General features: G+C 37.8%; 1 long non-coding RNA gene across 1 annotated transcript; it reads right to left on the reverse strand.

Annotated features, from left to right (window-relative positions):
* Positions 1 to 4,588: 4,588 nt before the first annotated feature.
* LOC140685906 (uncharacterized) lies at positions 4,589 to 6,482 on the reverse strand. The gene is made up of 2 exons (XR_012059365.1): positions 6,323 to 6,482; positions 4,589 to 4,763 (listed from the first exon to the last, which is right to left on the reverse strand). It is a non-coding gene; the product is annotated as an uncharacterized lncRNA (long non-coding RNA).
* Between the last annotated feature and the right edge of the window lie 972 nt (positions 6,483 to 7,454).

A 7,454-nucleotide genomic window follows, 5' to 3' on the forward strand; every position in this document is an offset into this window, starting at 1 on the left:
TAAGAACTATCAGACTTCTTTTTCCTCAAGGAAGTCATTTTAAAACTGCCCCAATCCAGTACAGACTGTGTGTTCAATGAGTAAAAGTGATTGGAAATTCAAGACTAATCCTGTAAGAGAAATATGTCATTCTTGCTAGCAAGACTGGAGGTGTGAACCTCTCCCTCCCACAAGTGGAGACTGGAGAAGGGTCCGAATTCTGCCAAGTCATAAACTATTTCAAAGTTTAAATTAAATCTTTTGAAATGAAAAAGGAAGCTTCAAACTAAGTCTGAGGTAGATGCTGTAGAGAACTGAACTGAATAGTTTTGCTTACGAAAGTGAAGTGTTTTTGTTTCATTTTGTCTTTTCTTTGTTGTCAGACGAATGGGAAAACGGAGCCAGTAGGGAAAAAGGGGGAAGAGAGAGAGGAGACACTGGGCAAGAAACTTACCTGATCGGGAAACAGATGCTCATGAGGACAGGGGAGAAACTGATTGTTCCATGCGAAATTTTTGGAGTTGTTAACTGTAAGTCTGCTTTGTCTCCCCAAGGCAAAATAAATTCTCTTCCCTAAAGAATTAAATTTTACTGTGTGTGTGCACATGCATGAGAGCACAAGGTGGGGTGGATAGGAGAGAAGATAGATAGGTAGGTAGGTAGGTAGGTAGGTAGGTAAATAGATAAATAGATAGATAATAGATAAAATAGTTACTGTGTTAAGTGCTATAAGGATTTACTCCTGGAATTTTGGTAGATATTATCAGAGGGTATCCTTCTTTGGGGGGATCTGGTTAGACTTATCTAAGAAAGAAAGGGTTGAGTCTTCAAAATAACAAGGGAATGGAGTTCCAGGATGAGAAATAGCAAGCACCAAGGCCCTTAGGCAGGTTAAAGAGAACTTGTATTTTAGGAACAGTATGGAACATTCATGAAGGCAGGAAATTGACTCAAGGAGAGAGTGTAACAAGATGAGGTTGATCTGGTATGTTTATGTGTTTAAAATTTTTTAAAAATTACTCTGGCTACTATGTGGAAAGTGGATTGGATAGGGGCAGATTAACGCCACTGACACCAGGGTTAATCTTGCATTAGAATATTATTCAAAGTCAACATTCAGGTGTTTAGGAGAGTACATCTTTTTTAATCAGAGAATAAGCATTCAAAGAATTTTTGAATGAATAATCAAATGAAGATATGAATGAAACAAACATGTGAACAATCATTTAGCTTAACAGTGGTTTCTAAACCAAAAAAAAAAAAATTACAGTGTTCTTTCCATAAAAATCTAAAATAGGTTCATGGCAGGTGGAAATTCTGAAGAGGAGATCTTATCAGTAGGAACAGCCCTCATGATGAACTGTCAGAATTAATGGAGAGAGTTAGTCATCTCTGATTTTAAGTGGGACAATCTCTGTTAAGCAATATGGATTTTGCCAGTTGAATGAAATTGTAGTTTTATGAATACCTTAGCCCTAAGTTTGGGGGTTTCTCAATGCTAATGTCAAGTGCAAGCTATATCTGAATCACAGTCTCAGAGCTGTTAAAGATTCCAGTGTGGGAACATGCTATTTTGTCATTGTGTCATCTGGCATTGTTCTATGTATCTCAGCACAAAGTGAAAATGTAAAGGGATCATAACTTAGCTGATAAACTGTAGACTTCCAGAAAGGCATTTTAACTGATTTACATCAGTTTTTCCTCTAGGATAGTTATAGTTATTTGATATATCTGTTCCTCAACTGATCAGAGATAGCTGGGGGAACATTTCTTTAGCTGTATGCAAATTGACCATGAAATGCAGAACGCCAAGCTATGTGCCCAGAGAATGAGATCTGTTACGAATATCAGCCATAGAAATATTGATCCAGTCATCAAACAGGGAGCATGCCAAAGACTTTGGAATAACTGATTAGCCAAGTCACGTAGTGGTGTCAGGGCATATACTAAAAGAACCCTGAGCACTCCTGGCATGGTCAGTAATTGACCAAAAGTAGCCTTATCAGAAATGAATCAAAAATCAATCATTGCTTCATTGCGTAGACATCTAGAGATGGCGTCATTTAAAGTAGTTGTTTTTTGCAAAATTTCTGAGAGGAAAAATGTAGAACTAAATTAGTTCTCTTAGTTGCTGACAAACTGAGTTCAAAATCAAGAAAATTTTTTTTTTGTTGTTTTCAAGGAAAACAGAATTTAGATCGTCTTATTTTGTGTCATTATTGTATTTTTACGCATTCATGGTCAGTTTGCACTGAACCTGTGCTGTCTGTGTTTGGAAGGGTTAGAGTGAAATTTCCAGAACCAGAAACTTGAGAACAAGGTATTTTTCCATGACTCCAAGTGAATCAGAACCCCATCACTAAGCTGCTATAGACGGGCAACAAAGAAGATTCAAACAAAAAGTTGTTTGATAAATGAACTTTAAGGGAAAAAAATATATAATTGATAGGAAAAAGGAAATTATTTGGGATGTAACCTGTTTCTAAGAATGCAAGTGACTTTTAGACATAATGAACAATGAAATGGATTAAGGTTAACAGAGAATGAATTCCAGAGAGAATATTAGAGCTGATATGTGTCACATCCTTTACTTTTTCTGGAAGTTGTACTAAGTGATTTTTAAACCCAATTTTATTTAAGCCTTATAACAACTACATGAAATAAGTACTGTTATTATTACCACCATTTTGCAGATGCAAAAAGTAAAGCTCCCATGTGGTCAGTCCCATGGTACTCAACACATGTGGTAGACCTTGGCTTTAAACCCTCAAACTTTACCTTTAGATCCTGGACTGTTATTGACTACCATATACAGCCTCCCAGTGGTCTGTAGGACATTTTTTTCCTGAACAGGGAACTGTCACAGGCTGGCTCCAAGAGCACCTGAAAGTTGATTCGTCCAGTGGTTCTGTATCAGTGGCAGTTTTGCCCCTTGGGGGCCTCTGGAAATGTTTGGAGACATATTTTTATTGTCATGATCGGGAGTGGGAGGGTTGCCATTAGCATTTAGTGGGTAGAGGCCAGAGTTCCTGCTATGCCTTCTATAATGTGCTGAATGTTGCCTATAATAAAGAACTATCTGATTGAAAATGTTGGTCATGCCAGATTGAGAAGGGTTAGCCAATATTTTTCCAAACTGTGCCATGGAATTCCTGTGTATGAAGAAACATAGGTTTGTGGTTTAAAAAGAAAATAGCTTTGAGATGTGCTGTATATTCTCTTCCCTTTTTGAACAATCTGTGTGAAGATTACATTTTAAATCTTATTTTAACGTACAATTTTAAATTCTAAACTGTTCTGCAGCAAAGACACCTGCTTACCTGTGTTTGCTCCATAGTTAGAGATGCACAATTGGGACTGCAAATGGGGATGGTCCTGCCAGTCACAGGTGATTTACCCAAGGAATTGGGAGAAAGAGCCAAAATTTAAGTGCTATTCTTCAGGCACCAACTCTAGAATCTATGAGATTTTTTTTTTCCAGCAAAGCATGGCTTTACCCTTAATCTACAAATTCGAATACCTAAATCATATGTGATCTAATCAAATGTAATAAACCACAAGTTATAAATGCTATTTTAGTCCACTGGTAGATATCAAACAAATTTCACATGTATATAAAGTTTTATTATATGTATCAACACATCCCTCCCAGCTGAAGGTAGAGAGAGGATAAAAGTGCCTATGGACCCATACAGAGGTTCTGTCTGTAAATCTCTTATCTTTTACTGCTGGGTGTGACAAACAGAGTTAGTGTTATAAGCAGGAGGAGGGTTAAAGGCAGGTTATGGGTTAACTTCTGCAAGGCTGTTCTTGCTTCCTGGGCTCATCCCTGATGGTTAAGCTCTAGGCCTGCCTCAGCCTTTGCTCTCTTTGGAGAATGGACTGAAACACTATCTTGGTTCCCTCTTTATGTACTGACAACTGTCCCACACTGTCTGTTGGACATGCAGTGTCCCCTGTGCTCCCTTGAAGGGTTCCTAGAAGAGTAGAAAGTAACACAGCTATTTAACCATGCTTTTCTTGTGTTAAAAGATACAGATGGACCACTTTTCAGCAAAGTGTAAAAGGACCCCATAAGGAAAAGCAGAAGCCTTGGAATGATATTTTTCACCATGTTCCAGGTTGAACTGGAAGGGAAGTGTCTGCCATGCTGATTTCTAACCGTCTCCAGCCTAATGGATGGCTTGGCACACCTCTGGGTTCCTTCAGACTTGGGCACAAGTGCTTATTCCATTCTCATAATGAGATTTAATCAAGCAAAGCCAAAACCGTGGCTACAAGTTAAACACTCCCCAGGGAGGGGAAGCCAATGACTAGGGGAATAATGAACCTCTATTTAACTTTCAGATTTTGTTAATAACAGTTTGACTTGAACTGGTTGGAGCTAATTAGTTGCTGCAGCTTCTCCATTAGTAGCTTATAAAATGGGACTTACCTTGTGCATGTTAAGCAATTTTCTCAGTGTGGGTCATTTTAGAGAAAACAGAAGGAAACTAAGTATCTTAAACATGCACCACGATTAGTGTATTTTGTGGTGGTCTCCTTTCATGTGAAGTCTCAAGAATGTCTGCAGATCAAGTTCTGACCACTTCAGAAGCATACACTAAGAGAAGATGATTTGGCTTTATTTTGGTATCAGCCGAGTTAGTTGTGAGGCATTAAAGGATACAGTTCACATATGTATCTCGTGGAAGGCGACCCAAATATGGTATACATCCTCACATTTGGTAGCAGCATGAAAATTAGGATGCTGTTGGTCTTGAGTAATGAGTTGGGGGTTCTCCCTAGAACAAAAGATATTCACTATATCCTTAATCTTGTAATGTTTGGCATTATTCCAGAAGCCAACCGCCCCCACTGCATATATTCTTTCCCAAAATAGTATTCTCCAGTAAAACCAGGGAAGGATCCTGATTACAATACAGCATTTAAAAAACATCAGCTAAAGGATCACACAGTATCAGGGCAAGGAACGAGGAAACAGTGATCACAGCCGCAGGCTCCAGTGGCTTTAGAAGGATATGCGTCTGGGAATTATGGAACATGCCCTTGAGACCAGAATATTTTCCATCCTAATATGATATTCTAAAGCTCAATGTCACTAGATACAGAATTGAAACTGGAGATGGATGCCATCCAAACTAAAAGTGATAGATAAAGGGCAATTGCTATATGCTGTGGATCATTGCACTTGAGGCATGCGGTCTCTCAAACCAGTATCTCCCTTTCATCCCAGGCTGATCTTAAAAACTCCTCAGATCCCTGGGCCTGTTTTCTGCGTTCTGTGTGGTCCTTTCCACGTGTATTTACTTTCTGTGTCTCATCTTTTCAATTTCCAAAGTAAAGATTTGGAATCTAGTCTTGCTGGTACTTAGGGTTGTATAATGCATGGAATTAATATGCAGTACAGGCTCTGTTAGCTAGAGAGTTTGATTTTGTCACAGGAAGTGCTCTAGGCTATTTCAGGTCCTGGCATCTGATGGGGTAGGAATAATAGAGAAACAAAAGGTGAGAAGGGTTGGTCCTGACTTAGAAAGAACACAGTCATTTTCATAATTCTATTTACTAAGTAATATTTCTGCATTTGATTTTAAACTACTTACATGCACAAGCATGCAAAGTGGAATAAACTTGGTTCTGATGTTGAAGGCTTGCCTAATGTGTCAGTTCCTTGAAGTCTATAAAACCTTTATTTATACACATTACATTTTAAAATCCAAAATGTGATATATTCGTGTTGGTGGTATAGTGGTTAGCATGGCTGTCTTCCAAAATGTGATAGATTTAACTATCTTACCAGCTAGCACTTAAGCAAGGTGTACCCAACAGTTGTAATCTCTCCACCTCTGGTGCCAGAATGGAAATGTGCTTAGCGGATAGAATGGAAAAACAAATTTGGTGACAGATACATAATGAGATGCCCCTTTATTTCTGGTTGTTCATTTAACACTTAATGAAATGGGCTCATCCTTCAAAGGACACTGAAATCCCTATGTGTGACTATCACTGTATCTGGTATTTAACAGTCCAGTGCTTACCCATCTAATGAGTGGTGTGCTCTAGAAAGCAGTCCAGTAAGGAGGCTGCTGCCTTCTAATATGCTTAGTCTGAGAACTCTCTTTGGAGTCAAACAGTCCAGCACACACTGCTTTTACACACTGAGAATATAAAGCTTATATTCTCAAAAAAAAAACATGAGTACTTTCTGTTAATATTAAAGGGTAAGCATTGGATATACAAATGCTCCAATGACTTAATATTAATCACATTAAGTCTACTGTTCAAGTAGACAGTTCTGGAACCTGGAGAAACAGAAAAACATCTTGATTTACATTGTACTAACCTCTGTCGTTTTCTCTATGTGGGTACGAGAGATGGATCATTTCTTCCTTGAGGCTAAATGCTTCTCAGCTTTTATGCAGATTGTCCTTTCGTTCTGATTGGCTTATCTATGATAGCCTTCTGTTTGACACATAAAGTGATGGAGCAAAGGGAAGTACAGAATGCAGTGACTTTATGGAATGTAAAAGGAAGACGTAGAATCTTTGGGAACAATAAACATCAAAACCCTCTAGTTATGAACTCATGGTTGCTTGAATGTTCTTGAGAACAGAAGGCACAGTTGTGAGAAGACTGAAAATGGAAGAAGACATTTAAATGTGGAAACTGGCGTTCTCTATGTGGGTCATTTTAGAGTTGGTTGAAAAGTGTGAACTCCACTGAGGTACCACTAGCACTGTGATATTAATTAGTACTGTTTAAAGATTTTGTAACCTAAATCTACGCTGTCCTCAAGACTGTAAGAGACCACTACCGGGAAGGGTCCTGGCATTGACAATATGTTTCATATTCTCCAATGCTGAGTTTTTGTCCTTTGAGGAGAGATTTGTGAAAACCAGTCCTGATTCTTAACTCCAATTATGGTGAATAAATGAAGATATTAGGTCAGGGTACATACATTTTAAAATTATCTATTCACCCGGTAGTTTATTATTTATAGAGCTAATTTATGCCTTTGGATAAAAAAAATCCACACATCAAAGATAGGTAGGTAGGTAGGTAGATAGATAGATAGATAGATAGATGATAGATAGATTAATTAATTTTTAAAGAAAGTTAAGAGCTTCCTTCCCCTACCCAAGCTTAGTTTTACTTCTTAGAGACAAATACTGTTATGAGCTCATTGTCTTGTTTTATGTGGTTATCTTTTTCCCTTAAATAGTGAACTCACAGATCTGTGATATATCATCAACAGATTTTGAAATAACATGAAAATTAGAGATGTTTTATATTTACACCATCAAACACCTACCCTCCCCAACTTTACTGTCTAATTGTAGTATATATGAATGAGTGAGCAAGTATTTCATTTCTCTCTTGAATGACATCATTAATAAATAATAAGTTTAAATTACCAATTCCCTGATGCATCCATTTTAGACAGAACCTGTTGTTCTTTCTTTAATGAAAGATGT

The sequence above is a fragment of the Vicugna pacos genome, chromosome 15 (genome assembly GCF_048564905.1).
Source record: "Vicugna pacos chromosome 15, VicPac4, whole genome shotgun sequence".
In the NCBI taxonomy this organism is placed as follows: domain Eukaryota; kingdom Metazoa; phylum Chordata; class Mammalia; order Artiodactyla; family Camelidae; genus Vicugna; species Vicugna pacos.